Source organism: Micropterus salmoides, unplaced genomic scaffold (genome assembly GCF_014851395.1).
Source record: "Micropterus salmoides isolate LMB-PRFRI ecotype aquatic unplaced genomic scaffold, ASM1485139v1 Ms_hic_scaffold_20, whole genome shotgun sequence".
NCBI lineage: Eukaryota > Metazoa > Chordata > Actinopteri > Centrarchiformes > Centrarchidae > Micropterus > Micropterus salmoides.
In genome coordinates, this window is record NW_024041151.1 from 2,540,322 (window position 1) to 2,555,142 (window position 14,821).

General features: G+C 40.7%; 1 long non-coding RNA gene across 1 annotated transcript in view; it reads right to left on the reverse strand.

The window, feature by feature from the left end:
• Positions 1 to 14,025, reverse strand: part of LOC119915149 — a 29,099-nt gene extending 15,074 nt beyond the window's left edge. Inside the window, exons 1-2 of the long non-coding RNA XR_005446901.1 lie at positions 13,978 to 14,025; positions 2,586 to 2,758 (exon numbers count right to left, since the gene is read on the reverse strand). This is a non-coding gene — a long non-coding RNA (uncharacterized LOC119915149). The remainder of the gene's footprint in view (positions 1 to 2,585; positions 2,759 to 13,977) is intronic.
• Positions 14,026 to 14,821: the final 796 nt, after the last annotated feature.

The window sequence follows — 14,821 nt, forward strand, 5'->3', positions numbered from 1 at the left end:
TGGTCTCTTGATTTCTCCATAATCAAAGCATAGGAGTTCAACAATTTTAGAAGTTTACTGAACCATTAAAACTTTATGTCCCGCCCCATCCAGGCTGTGATTGGTCAGATAACGAAAAGTGAAACTGAGGAGCACATCGATTTTTGGAAAATTTAATGTGTTCATCATAAGCCCTGATATAGCTAAATCTCCAGCTAGCCAACACCACAACCTCCTTATCTTCTCCGTACTGTCTTCTGTCTCACCTCTCCCGCTGCTGACATCTCTGTCTTTGTTTTTGTAATGAGTTGCTCAAGCGGCCCCCGGGCTACCCGTCCATCGGGATATCTCTCGGTGCTCCGGTGACGCTGGCTTTTTTCCTGCAAGAGTTTTAACAACTCTGATATGATTGACACCAGCTTTGCGTCGCGTCCTGCCGCTACTCGGGCCTGGGGTGTTTTGAACCTGTTCGGGTCCGGTTTCGGCGCAGAGGTGCATTTGGCTCTCTCCAGCTTTATGCGGCTGTCTTTTGTGGTCATCATTGGGATGCGAGGTAGGCATGACTTGAAAAACTCCACCCGCTGCCCAGTCTCTGTATCCTCCGCCAAGCCGACGACTCTAATGTTTAGGTTGCTGTAGTTCTCTGCCATGTCCAAACTCTCAATGAGGGCAATGACCAGCTTTTCAAGCTCCACAATCCTCAGCTCTTGTGCTGCGGAATTTTCAACTGCTAGTAGCCTAGCCTCTGCTTCATAGTCAACAAACCCGAACGAAGGCGGGCGGGGTGGGGATTAGCCTACGGTAGATTATAGTTACTCGCACATTGTGCTCATAAATCATTTTTCCGGTTCACACGTATCGATTTTAGGGGCATATGCAAGCAAAATGGTCGCACTGTAGAGCCCTGACAAGGTAGGTCCAACCATTGTCAATGACCTCAGGCACAGAAATTCCCACACTTCTACCTCTAGGGGGCGCTATAAGCAAGGTCAACGCATTTGGCCTTTGAACTTCCGCCTACAAAAGGTGCATATCAAAAACCTTATATCCACGCATTCGGGGGACCGAGCTGAATCTACTGGTATAGGCCACGCCCATTTTCGCCTATAGTTTTTTCTGCAAAATCGCAAAAACTGAAAACCCTTTTTTAATTAACTCCTCCGAAGCCGCAAGTCAGATCGGCACCAAACTTGGCACCGACCATCTCTGGATGAAGCTGATAAAAGTTTGTAGAGGAAATTTTGATGCGACAAAAAATGCCGTAAATATAAGATAACAAATGTTTGCAAAAACCCCCGCTAAAGACAGGAAGTGATGTCATCTCTTAGGTTTGGAATGGCCAATAGACACCAAATTTGGACCAATAATGTGGGACACCCCCGAGGGCCTGTGCAAAATTTGGTGCACGGACGATGTCTGGACCAAGCCGATTTTGATCCGCGAAAAAATGGCCCAATTTTAAGCTTACAAATATTTCTTGAAAACGCTAAAAAAACCTTTCTGTGCGGAGTTTGTATGTTCTCCCCGTGTCTGCGTGGGTTTTCTCCAGGTGTGCCGTTTTCCGCCACCATCAAAAACATGTTAGGTAGGTCCTCCGTGCAGTTTGACCTGGCATGGCATTTCATTCTGGAGTACAGTGGCTGCCGACTGCTCCCTTCAGGGATGGGTTAAATGCAGAGGATGAATTTCGATACATGAATGTGTATGTGACACTAAAGTACGTTTACATTTACATTTGTTCGCTTGTCTTGCTTTTGTTTATCTACTTTCCCACACACTGCATCCAGCGTAGTCTGCCGTAGCTTCCCTCCACTGCTTCTTTGGGTGGGTGATTTGCAGGCTGATCAACATCTCGCCCCTCCTGTGACCCATGGTTTGACTGTATGTGTTAGGGCTGAATGATTTTGGAAAATAACCAATTGCTATTTTTTTTTTTACCAATATTGCGATTTAATATGCGATAAAATTTTTAAGCTCTTTACCTTCTGTACTATTCAAAACGGACAAGCAGTAAATCAGTGTATGTGTGAGACTAAAGTTTCTGTAGTGTCAGCTTCTGTCAAGCTTAAGGCCATTGTACAACAAAAAGTCAAGGTACAGCGTAATGTGCGTAGTTGATGCTTACTCTCGCGTGTCACCAGAGTGTAATCTCGTTTTATCACATGGCGATCATATTGCAAATGCAATTAATCGTTCAGCCCCAGTATGTGTATTCAGAGCCAGTGAGCAGCGGACTTTCAAAATTATAATAATTAAAACTGCGTTAACGTGCAATAAAATAATTGTCGCCGTTAATTCATGTGATAACACGTTAAAGTGCTCAGCCCTAGATTAAAACAAATTTTCGTTCAGAGGATGTTCTGTATACAGATGTGACCATTTACCAAAAATTAGAAACAATAATTTACTTTAACTACTAACAGTGGACATTTCTACAGTTTCTTTAAGAAACAAAAGTCTTTGTGACTGCAGACTAAATTTAGTACAAGAAACATGAAAATATGAACAAACTTTATGGATGGAAGTTATATATGAACAGAAATTAGATTCAATTGTTAATTAAACATATCAGATCTACAATAGTAACAGAGAGTCAGTGAACTGACCTCAGAGTCTCCAGTCTGCAGTGTGGACTCTCCAGAAAACACACAGCAGCTTCACTCCTGAATCCTGCAAGTTGTTGTCACTCAGGTTTATCTCTCTCAGATGGGAGGGGTTGGACTTCAGAGCTGAGGCCAGAGAATCAAAGCTGATCTCTGACAAACTGCAGCGCCTCAATCTGAATAAAGAAAAATTATTAGATGACAATGTTCCTGCTTGAAATCATTCAGTGTTTAATAATCTGCTGAAGAAGGTTTAGAATGTAGAGGTTTAGAAATTGGAAACTGGGGGGTAATGTGATGGACGTTTTTGCCAGAGCTCCGTGCCACTCTGTGCTTTTTTCCCCATTAGTCTGACAACAACCAGGTGCTATAAGACATTTTTGTTATGCAACAACAAGCTATGTCTTTGGAAAATGTTTGGCCACAGTTTTTCATCAAGATGGGAAGCACCAGAGGCAATAAAGACAAAAAAAGACCAACTCTGAGCCCCGGCTACGACACACAAGATAGTAAGTGTGAGTGACCAGTTGCAGCCAGGGGCTGGTAAGACCAAGCTGGATCGAGGTATGGTTCTGCAACCATTGGTGGGATCTGATGCTGTGCTGTAGGCGGGTTTGACTGCACTAGGGGAGCTAGATCATGGCACAACATCGTCATGGACTGCATTCCTAGTGAATACATCACGTGTATTCTTCACCCCAAAATATATGCCTTCCATAAGGTCTGGGACCCTTACTTGCAGCATACTGGGCCCACGCTGTCATCCTCCTTGCTTTGTGGATTTCCCAGATCAGCCTAACCAGTCTTTGTTTTAAGTGCCCACTAACAAGCACCTTGTAGCCTTGCTATGTTTGTATGCTCTGTATTGATTCTCATCTGGATACTGCTTTGTCTTTGAAAGGGAGGAGGCCGGATGGAAAATGTCCCCACTGTCATTTATTTTAATACTTACTGTATTGTCGTCTTCTGTGTTACTTTCTTAGACCGATCGTGTGTTTTGCCTGCAACATCTTAATTATTAGCTAGTAAGCAAAATATGTCAGGGACTTTTTTTCCGGTTTTAGCCTGCATCACATGAGCTTCGGACATTAGGATGTGATTTAAGCTGAGATAGATGTCACCCTATCTACTATCCTAGTGACAACCATTGTATGACCAGTTATTGAAAAATAGAAATGTGAATTTTGTTGAAGGATTGCCATCTTCTTTGTGTGATGATACATTGTTGCCTTTAGATAAAAACAATTTGTTGATTATTGATGATTTAATGAGTGATGCTAGCAAAAACATTGAGGTCCAAATTATGATTACAAAATATGTGCATCATAGAAATTTAAGTTGTTTATACCTAGTTCAGAATTTGTTTTTTCAAGGCAAAGTTCGCCGTACTATTGATCTGAATACCAATAATCTTGTTTTGTTTAAAACTCCCAGAGATAAATACCAAGTCATGCTAATGGCTAGACAAATGTTTCCTGGGAAGAGTCATTTTTTTTATGGATTGTTTCGAGGATGCCACCAGTGTTCCTTATGGTTACTTGATGATTGATTTTAAAGCTAAGACACCTGATGATTTCAGACTCAGAACCGACTTGCTTTCAGAGCTGCCTGTTGTGTATGTGCCTAAGAGAAAGTAAATAAACATGTCTGATTGCATTAAGAGAAACCTGTCTTACTGCAAACTATGCACGGAGCATCTCCATCTCAGAGAGTGAATATTATTCAATCTGCATCACCAAACCTTTTGGTAGCGTTATACCAAACAGCTTTCCATCTTTTAAAAGGTAAAATTCCTTTAAATAAGACACAGTATCAAAAATTAAAAAAGAAGAAGGCGGGGTTAGCCAATAAAAAGGTTTGCGCATCAAAGAAAAAGAAGACGTTGCTTAAACAGTCTGGCGGTTTTCTTCTCCCCCTCCTGAGTATCGCTGTGCCTTTTATAACGAGTCTTATTGGTTCAAGACAAACTTAGAGGACTATGGAATATGCACAAAAAATGTTTCTGGTACCTAAACAACAGCTTGATCTTTTAAGAAGACCTCCGGCACACGAGTCTATTCTAGAAACTGTTGAAAATGACCTGGATCGTAAGACATTCTGGATCAAAAGACTGAAGATCAAAAAAATATTCCATCACATTGCAGAGATTTCTCACCATGGTAAAACCAGGAGAAAAAGACCAGAACACACTAACTTTGTCAATGCCGGTCGCTGAGGATTTTCACTCTTCAGAGCAGAAGAATCAAGAAGGAAGAGACTTGGTTTTTGAAGAAGTTTTTAAAAACATGCCAAAAAACAGCAGGAATAAAGCCCAGCATATTTTGGATAAAATGTCCTCCTCAAAAAACATATCTGCATGGACTGAACGTGGGGTTTGTGTTTAATGGTAATGTTATTAAAGGGTCTCATGTGTATGATTTAATAAGAGGAGTGACTGCTTCTCAAAACGTGTCGGACAGCCAGAGACCTACAGGTTGGGATGAATATCTGCAATCGTTGGCTATACTGAATATACCTTTATCAGTTGTACCAAATCAACAGGTCAAAAGAAAAATTGACGAGATTAAGAGAAAGACTTTTGGAGAATCTTCTCCTCTTATCACTGGACCGCTATCTACACCTCTTGTTACCAGAGGACATCGATTAGCAAACAATGAAACAAGTCCCTTTGTATCTCCTGAAATGCGATGAGTGATGGATAACTTTTTTAATTGTTATTTGTTTTAAATAAATACAGAGACATAACTTTATCATTTCATTATCACAAGTGTTTTTATTTACACTCACCTAAAGGATTATTAGGAACACCACACTAATACTGTGTTTGACCCCCTTTCGCCTTCAGAACTGCCTTAATTCTACGTGGCATTGATTCAACAAGGTGCTGAAAGCATTCTTTAGAAATGTTGGCCCATATTGATGGATAGCATCTTGCATTTGATGGAGATTTGTGGGATGCACATCCAGGGCACGAAGCTCCCGTTCCACCACATCCCAAAGATGCTCTCTTGGGTTGAGATCTGGTGACTGTGGGGGCCATTTTAGGACAGTGAACTCATTGTCATGTTCAAGAAACCAATTTGAAATGATTGGAGCTTTGTGACATGGTGCATTATCCTGCTGGAAGTAGCCATCAGAGGATGGGTACATGGTGGCCATAAAGGGATGGACATGGTCAGAAACAATGCTCAGGTAGGCCGTGGCATTTAAACGAGGCCTAATTGGCACTAAGGGGCCTAAAGTGTGCCAAGAAAACATCCCCCACACCATTACACCTCCACCACCAGCCTGCACAGTGGTAACAAGGCATGATGGATCCATGTTCTCATTCTGTTTACGCCAAATTCTGACTCTACCATCTGAATGTCTCAACAGAAATCGAGACTCATCAGACCAGGCAACATTTTTCCATCTGTCCAATTTTGGTGAGCTCTTGCAAATTGTAGCCTCTTTTTCCTATTTGTAGTGGAGATGAGTGGTACCCGGTGGGGTCTTCTGCTGTTGTAGCCCATCCGCCTCAAGGTTGTGCGTGTTGTGGCTTCACAAATGCTTTGCTGCATACCTCGGTTGTAACGAGTGGTTATTTCAGTCAAAGTTGCTCTTCTATCAGCTTGAATCGGTCGGCCCATTCTCCTCTGACCTCTAGCATCAACGAGGCATTTTCGCCCACAGGACTGCCGCATACTGGATGTTTTTCCCTTTTCACACCGTTCTTTGTAAACCCTAGAAATGGTTGTGCGTGAAAATCCCAGTAACTGAGCAGATTGTGAAATACTCAGACCGGCCCGTCAGGCACCAACAACCATGCCACGCTCAAAATTGCTTAAATCACCTTTCTTTCCCATTCTGACATTCAGTTTGGAGTTCAGGAGATTGTCTTGACCAGGACCACACCCCTAAATGCATTGAAGCAACTGCCATGTGATTGGTTGATTAGATAATTGCATTAATGAGAAATTGAACAGGTGTTCCTAATAATCCTTTAGGTCAGTGTATATCACCATAATAAAAAACATTGCCGTAAACATTGCAATCTATAAATCATTTTGATAATGAACGGCACACAACTTCTAATATTATATACACACTTAAAAGAATCTGATACTTGGACACACTGGTTATATTCTGCATAATTATTTTGACCACATACAACCGAGGGTCGTATTTTTTTCACAAATTTGAACACCATAATATCATTGCATGACCGTTTTACTATATTTAGTCATTACATTGTCATAAGATAATCCTCTATCCATATGGTAAAGACACACAATGCTGACCACACACTACAGAATCCACATCTTACACTTGTCTAACAGAATGTTGCGTGGACTTACAATTACTGTTGAGAAAGACAGGAGGATTCAGGAAAATGTGAGTATACCGGTGAGTTCCCAAAACTGTCAAAGAATGACCCCACACCCTGCTTGTCAATAAAGATAGCGACCCAGTGTTGTCCTCCAAGGTGGGAGGGGTCTGTGTTTACCACCATCATGGCGGGTCTCTTTTTAATAACTGATTTAAGAAGCTGGTCACTAGCAAATACTCCAAGAAAGACGCCTTGCTTCACTACCTTGTCAAGTACTTTTGACAGTTCTATCGTATTCATACTATCTTTTGTTAAAGTTAGAAAAAGTCAATGAGAACCTGTCTTCCTGAAGATATCTCTATTATAGAATCATATGTGGTGTAAATAACCGCATTTATTGCACGTTGAAGCAGATTTCTAAAACGAGCCTCTGGTCTAACACTACCGTTTTTAATGAGCGACATATGGTCTCCGCATCCTTCATCAGGGCTCAGGTTAAAACAGAACAGACTATATCCATTACAAAACTCGTCGCGGGTTATGGCCATAGCGTTGTTTTTAAGATACTTCCCAGTTGCCGAGTACAATTGATGATACTCCCTGATGGCCTTCCCTCTGGTAAAGTTGGGTTGAAAGGGTTTTGATGGATATTGTTGGCCGTCAACGTATAAACATAAAAACTCTATATCATAATGGTTAAATGTAAATGGACCACGCGCATAACTACCTCTAAATGCCTCATGATCTACAAATCCTACTACAATAAATGTAGGTATTTGTCCCAAGAATACATTTTCTTGATTACAAACACGAGTGCCCGTTGGGAAGCTAAAAATTTTTAAGACAGACTGTCTATGGGATATTTAACGTTGCCATGCGTTAATGCCTTAGCGTGTGCTAGCTTAACAGCCAGAGATACGGTGACTTTCTTTACAAACAGGCTTGCTGACATAATGTTAACCCGAAAGTCGTCTACAGTGTTGTGCATTAAGCAAAATTTGTTTTTAGCTCATGAATTTTATCTTGAGGTCTACTCCATTTATCTTGAAAAAACAAGTCAGAATGTAAAGGGGATATTAGCTCCACTACGCGGCCGCCTTGTGTTTACTCCACTCTTTTAACTAGTCCCTTGTTGCGTCCTCCAGCCGTTACGTCGTCCATATGACCTGCTGTATCCATGCAAAATAGTCCGGATCCAAACTGTGTCTGCAGAGCGTCCTTTACGTAGTTCAAAAGGCACTCTATTATACCCCTGTAAGGATATGTGTTTGATGATTGCGTTATGAGTCGGTCCCCCAACAATATGTCGACCTGTGAAAATATTGTACATCCAGGGTAGTTGATAAAGCCCACTTCCACCTCTACCCACTGCCTGCACCAACCAAGGACTCTCTCTCCACCATGGGAGACAGGGCCTTCCAGGCAGTCGCCCCACGGCTCTGGAATGCCCTCCAGAGCCCCTAAGGGCCCCACAAACTCTGGAGGTTTTTAAGAAGGGCCTAAAGACTTTTTTATTTCAAAAGGCCTTTTAACAGTCATGGTTTTACATTTTTTGTTACGGTGTTTTATTGCGATTGTTATTTTCTGGAACTGTTTTTAACCCTTGTTGTTGTAGCACTTTGAGATTTCCCTGAAATGTAAAGTGCATTATAAATAAAATTTATTATTATTATTATTATTATTATTACTTCGTCTGCTTGATCCAGGTTTCCGCCATTAGCTTTGGTGATTTTTGCGCGCGTGTACAGAAACGTATTGTTTAGATCCAGGTAGTCCTCTGTACTAGCTGGAATGAAAAATTCAAGGGGTGCAGAGTCTGATACCGCTGCTAGAGGTGGGAATTCGACGTAGATGCATTCTCACCATAAACAGGTCTAGCTCCAACTTGATGCACTCTTGTGACAGGTTATGTACCAACGACATTCTCGTTAGAAAATGTCTCTTGTCTTCTGACATTTTGTCGACTTGCTTCTCCTTGCTTGTTTATTTTCCCTAGTCTTGGTATGGGTCTTCCTATTTGTTGTTCAGCTACGCCTCTTTGGTGGGGAACTCCCTCTTTTCCCAGGAGGTCGTTTTATTGGTCGGGGGGCCGCGGCCACTATACCCGACCCCTCTTGACGCCTGTTCATGACGTTAGTAATTTAAATGAGGGGCAACAAATGTAAATCCTTTCTTGAATAAGGGGAATGCTAATCTAAACAGACCCCTAAAGATACCCCCTAACCCTGCACCATACTGAGCACCGAGGCCGCTGTATCCTGGTAAATCACCACCTGCTCGGGCTGTATAATATGCAACGTATTTGTTCGCATTGTGATGGTACATGTTTGCTCCTTGTCTAATACCTATATTTTACGGGTCGAATGTGTAGCTTTATTATCACTTTGCCGTACGTCAAAGGGATATGTTGATTCTGATCTGTCTTGAGAGAAATCTCGATACTATCAATGTGTGTTTTGCAGAGCCTCAGATAGTGTGGTCTGTCGTAAGTATTTGTGATCATATGGTTGTTTGGCCCCGATATATGTACTATTCTTAAAAGAGGGACGTAACTATCCCCTACTGTTTGATGACCAACAATATCGGTATAAACAAATATATTATACATCCCTACGTTAACATCGCTAGTTAGTTCATGGCTGAGCTCTAAACGTTGTAATTCCCTCGTGAGTTTTAAAAGCCGCTCCGGGGATAAATCCCAACATTTGTGCAAGTTTTCCTTGAAACGTTAATTCTACGTATCTCGTTGGTAAAATGCTTACTCTGTTGGTAATGTTGTTGTAATCAAGCTCAATGTGACCCATGTCGTTTTCAGTTAAACAGCTGTTTAGTTCAGCTATTATCTGTGACATTGTTGTAGCCAGTGTTTGATTAAATAATTAATTAATTAATTTTTTTATTAAATATTTTTTTATTAATCAAAAATGTATTCACGTGCACGACTGCGCAGCATGCATGTGCACATTCACATGCACACGCTTTGCTGGCCTTGATTTACTTCACCTCTTAAACTCTGCAGCTCCACCAGTGGCTCCATCTATACAAACTCATGTTGTGCAGCCAAATACAAAGAAAAACACAGAAACTGATTTAAAGTAGTCATATTATGCTAATTTTCAGGTTCATAATTTTATTTAGGAGTTGTACCAGAATCTGTTTACATGGTTTCATTTTCAAAAAATACCATATTTTTTGTCATACTGCACATTGCTGCAGCTCCTCTTTTCACTCTGTGTGTTGAACGCTTCGTTTAGCTATGGAGTGATGCACCCGAGTTCTACAAGATCTTTTTTGGGAGTAGCACATGCACAATACCAGACCGTTCTCATTTCAGGGCACTTTGTCATGCTGTCTGAAAACGTCAGTTATGACACACTGAGATAAGAACGCACTGATTAAAGACTACTAGACAATCATCAGCAGAGTAGGGCAGGTCGTAAGGGGGGCTGGTAAGGGGAACATAGACTGGAGCAAGAGTTTCAGAGTGGTGAATTATTAATTTGTAACAAAATCTTTCATCCATAAAGTGTGTGCTATTTGACTGTTGATTGTGATTTGTTGGTTTGCAAACAACAGTGGAAAAGAGAGGAGCAGTCGTAGAAAAACACCAGACATGTTCGATTGAAACCAGGAGCCTCTACTCACCCCTTTAGAAATTCATCGCAAGGCAAGCCCCGCCCCCCAGAGGTACCGGTACATTCGGAAAGTACTACCCCCCGAGCAGGGACTTTTTGGGGGGTAAAATAAATACCCTGAAAATTTAGACCCTGGTCCCTTCAGTGGAAACGCAGTGAGTTCCTCTAAAGGTTCCTAGTTCCAGGTTATAGTCCCTTTGGTCGAAATGCGGCAATACACAAAAAAGGTATATACTCAATAAAGGAGAGGGAAATAGCATAATACAAGCTCTTTATGATTTGACTCAAGATCCCAAAGTTTCCAAAGATGCGAAATTTGTCATCATGAACTTTGGGGAAATGTGAACAAAAGACATCTACAATATTTCTTTTAGCAATAGTGGAGTCATCAAATCAAAGCTTCTTCAGTTTAAACTATTCAGTCAGCATGAGCATCATTTAGCTTCATAACATGTTGGAAAAGAAAATACTGAATAATTGGTTATTGTCTAATAGTTGAAATAGAGATTATTTATTTATTCATATGTATTTATTATTCTCATTTATTTAAAATATGGAGAACAGAAACTGAAAATCAGGAGTTTAAGAGCTTCAGAGTGAAATATCCAGAGGAGATGTTTCCTGTTATATTAAGGTTTTAAATGTGGAGCTCAACATTGCTGTCACAGTCAAGGGACTAAACCACTAAGAGAACAGACTTTAGCATTAAGATACTCAGTGTGGATCACAGAGGTGGAAGTAAGTCACACATGTCCAAGTCACAATCAAGTCTTATACTTCAAGTTACTGGGATGAAAGTCAAGTCATATGAAATTCTTAGAAATTCAGTTTAAGAAAGGTGGCAGGTAGCTGACGCTTTTATCCAAAGCGACTTACAATTGATATTTCTTTCAGAGATTGCACACCTCTGGAGCCACTAGGGGTTAGGGGTGTGAGAATTTGCTTATGTTTCTTCAGCTGTAGAGCAAGTTAATTTCATGTTAATATGCATGCCTTTGTATTTCTCAGTTTCTATTTGTAAATTTTGCTGTGTCTTTCCATGTGCTAGCTTTAATCAGTGAATGCTAATATGGGTCATGTCAATAATAAAGGTTATTTGAACACCAAGTGTAAGGAAGCTTTCCATCAGATCTGTTGGAATATTTAAGATTTATAATAAAGCCTTATTCGTAAGGATTTGATTTGAAGATAGTTGTCCTTTGTTCATTTCCAGAACCACACACATTCACTGTCGTAACCTGTCGCTGGAATAAATAAAGCACCCTCTCAGAATTGATTCTCTGGCCGGAATCATTTCATCCATAGTTGTCAGACCCAAACCAATTGTTTCCTGAGGTCCCCTTCCTCACAAATACCATGAAAAATAACACAGGTTTTTCTAAGGGTATATCTTAGCGCATTTTTTACAAAAACAGCACCACCCCTTGGCGGCAAGTGGCTGCTGCTGCATCATGCCATTGATTGACGCAGATGTGTTTATTTGCTGGTAGATCATGAACTTTCTACTTAAAGCTGGATATCTTTATTTTCAGAATTTTATTGGCTACATGAAGTGCCAGTCAGTCATCGGCACAATTGGTTGCAATTGGCTTGGCTTACCTACAAAATGTTGTGGTGGCCGTATCACTGATTTTTGAGCTGCAGACTTTGCACACCGCTGTTCTTTTCTTCCTACTGTCATCGTCAACATAATCCTTGAATGTCTGTGTTGTACATGTAACGTTAACAGTCTTTTTCATCACCGCTGTTGCAGAGATCAGGACTGCTATGTGAAAGCACACATGGTTGCAGGTTTATGCCGTAACTGTTGGAATAAGTGGAAATGCAAGTATTTGATTAAAAAAAACAAGTCATTTTCAAGTCATCTGTCTGAAGTCTAAGTCAAGTTTCAAGTCATGAACTCCAAGTCAAAGTCAAGTCGAGTCTTTTGTCTGTTTTAGTCAAGCAAGTCTCAGGTCTTCAAATTTGCGACTTGACTCTGACTTGAGTCAAGTCATGTGACTCAAGTCCGCCACCTCTGGTGGATCAGTATAATTGTGTTGCCCTTAAGGCATAATATTAATTTGACTTAGTTGAACCAGAACTAGACTTGGAAATCCATCCACAAGTGAGAAGCTATGCGACAACTCTAAGAGAAAGGCCTCAGCACAGATCGCTTTAAAGGCTTCTACAGCTGCAACACTCTTGTACGAGCCATAGCACTCCTAATTCATATTGCAAGGTCTCACAAGCCCTCTAACCGTATGTGCAAGTGCTGGCATAAGTGCGATTTTCCCCGCACTGCAGATGAACTATCCCAAGCAAAGGAAATCATCAGGGCTGAAGAGAGCATTCACAAAGGAATTTGAAGCTTTGGAATCAAATAACCCAGTACCGCTAAACAGAAGCCTTACCGCCTCTATCCCATTTTGAAGGACAATCTTCTGTGCTTAGGTGGCCAACTGAAATACGCCAACCTCAGCCTTTGAGAAAAGAGCATGTTAATCCTCCCAAATGACAACCACATCTCTCTATTACTTGTCAGACAACATTATGCCCAGATCAAGCATTAAGGCCTTCACCTGACGGAAGGTGCTGATAGGCAGGGTTTTGGCTATTGGGAGGGAAGAGGCTCATCCACTATGTTTCACACCAATGTATAACTTGACTAAGAGGCAAAATGCAACAACAAGAATGGCATATTTGCCCCAAGAACGCCTGGAAGCTTGTCCTCCTTTCAAGTTCTTGGGATCTAGATGTTCCACGATGCCCCCAAAAACTGGTCAATTTCTGTGATCACAAAGACTTTCACCAGAGAAAATGTAAGAATGAGAAAGGTGGAATTGAAGACTACAGATCAAGGTTATCCAAAGAATTTCTTCAGACCAGTTAGAGAAGTTGTTTTGCCCTTAAGGCATAATATTAAGAATGCTTTTATTTTGAAATGTGTGTGATATCGGATTTGCTCAAGGACTTCCTGGTTAGTCATTTCAGGAATCTGTTCACTTGCTTTAGGACTTCATCTACTTTGTAAACGGCAGAGAGGCAACGTCAGTTAAATGTAAATAGTAAATAAATTAGTTAAAAGTAAATAATTTCATAGTTGTACTTGAGTTAATTTTAAAAGATAATATTACATGGAAAGATGAAAAAATTAATTTCTAATAAAAAACGTTTTGTTTTTTTACATATATTTACATAGGATAACTCATGTAGCTATCAAAATGGTGATAGTGTGTTCTGTTTTGTTGCATTATACACCTGTCTGTGTAAGATGGTGTTCAGAGCCACAGTAAATAGCAAGAAAAGCTTAACTCATTTTGCATTGAGGAGTTTAGCTAGTTGGATAGCAGCAGCTCCTGTGCTGTAGCGAAGACAACATAATAATATCAGCATTATGTCTGCAGTTTAGTCTCACCACAACCTTTATATCATTTTAATCTCAGCACAGAAGGAAAAAATGGTGTCTGACCTCAGAGTCTCCAGTCTGCAGTGTGGACTCTCCAGAAAACCACACAGCAGCTTCACTCCTGAATCCTGCAGGTTGTAGTTCTCACTCAGGTCCAGCTCTCTCAGATGGGAGGGGTTGGACTTCAGAACTGAGGCCAGAGAAGCACAGCTGATCTCGGACAAACTGCAGCGCCACAATCTGAATAAAGAGATAAAAATCCGATTTGTTCAGGTTTTAAATGTGTAGCTCAACATTACTATGTCCTAATCAATGAGCTTTTCCCCAAAATGATTAGAGGGACTTTGTCATTGTGTTATTGTGGATCATCATGTCAGCCTTCTACAGACATCATCCACCATGTCAGCACAACATTCATTTACCTATCCATGTCCACATCATCAAATCAGACAAGTTGTTACTTTCAGTTCTTTTCAGTTTCTTCTAATTCATAACAATCAGGTGTCATTTTATGAAAACTACTCAGTCAGATGTTTTCTAATTATTCCAAAATGGCTAATATGAAATAAATAACACTTTAAGTGACTACAAAACCTCACAGAGCGCTTAAAAACCTGTCCCAGCACTTCTGATGCTCATTAAAAACACAGATTTAGCCTCCTCATCTCATCTCCTCATCGTCTTTAGAACTGTATAAAATTTACACTGAGCAAAGTGAGAGGCTCGTTCTCTTCATCTTAAATGTAAGAGAGTACCTTCCTGTACAAATATAGTGTATTATTTATGCTCCTGTTTACTGGTTGTGTCAGAAAAGTGAAATTTCCTGACAGGAAAGCCTTTGGAAATATGCTTCATCCCCTCTGTCTCTGTACTGTTGTATGGGGGACTAAATTCCGACCCAAACTCT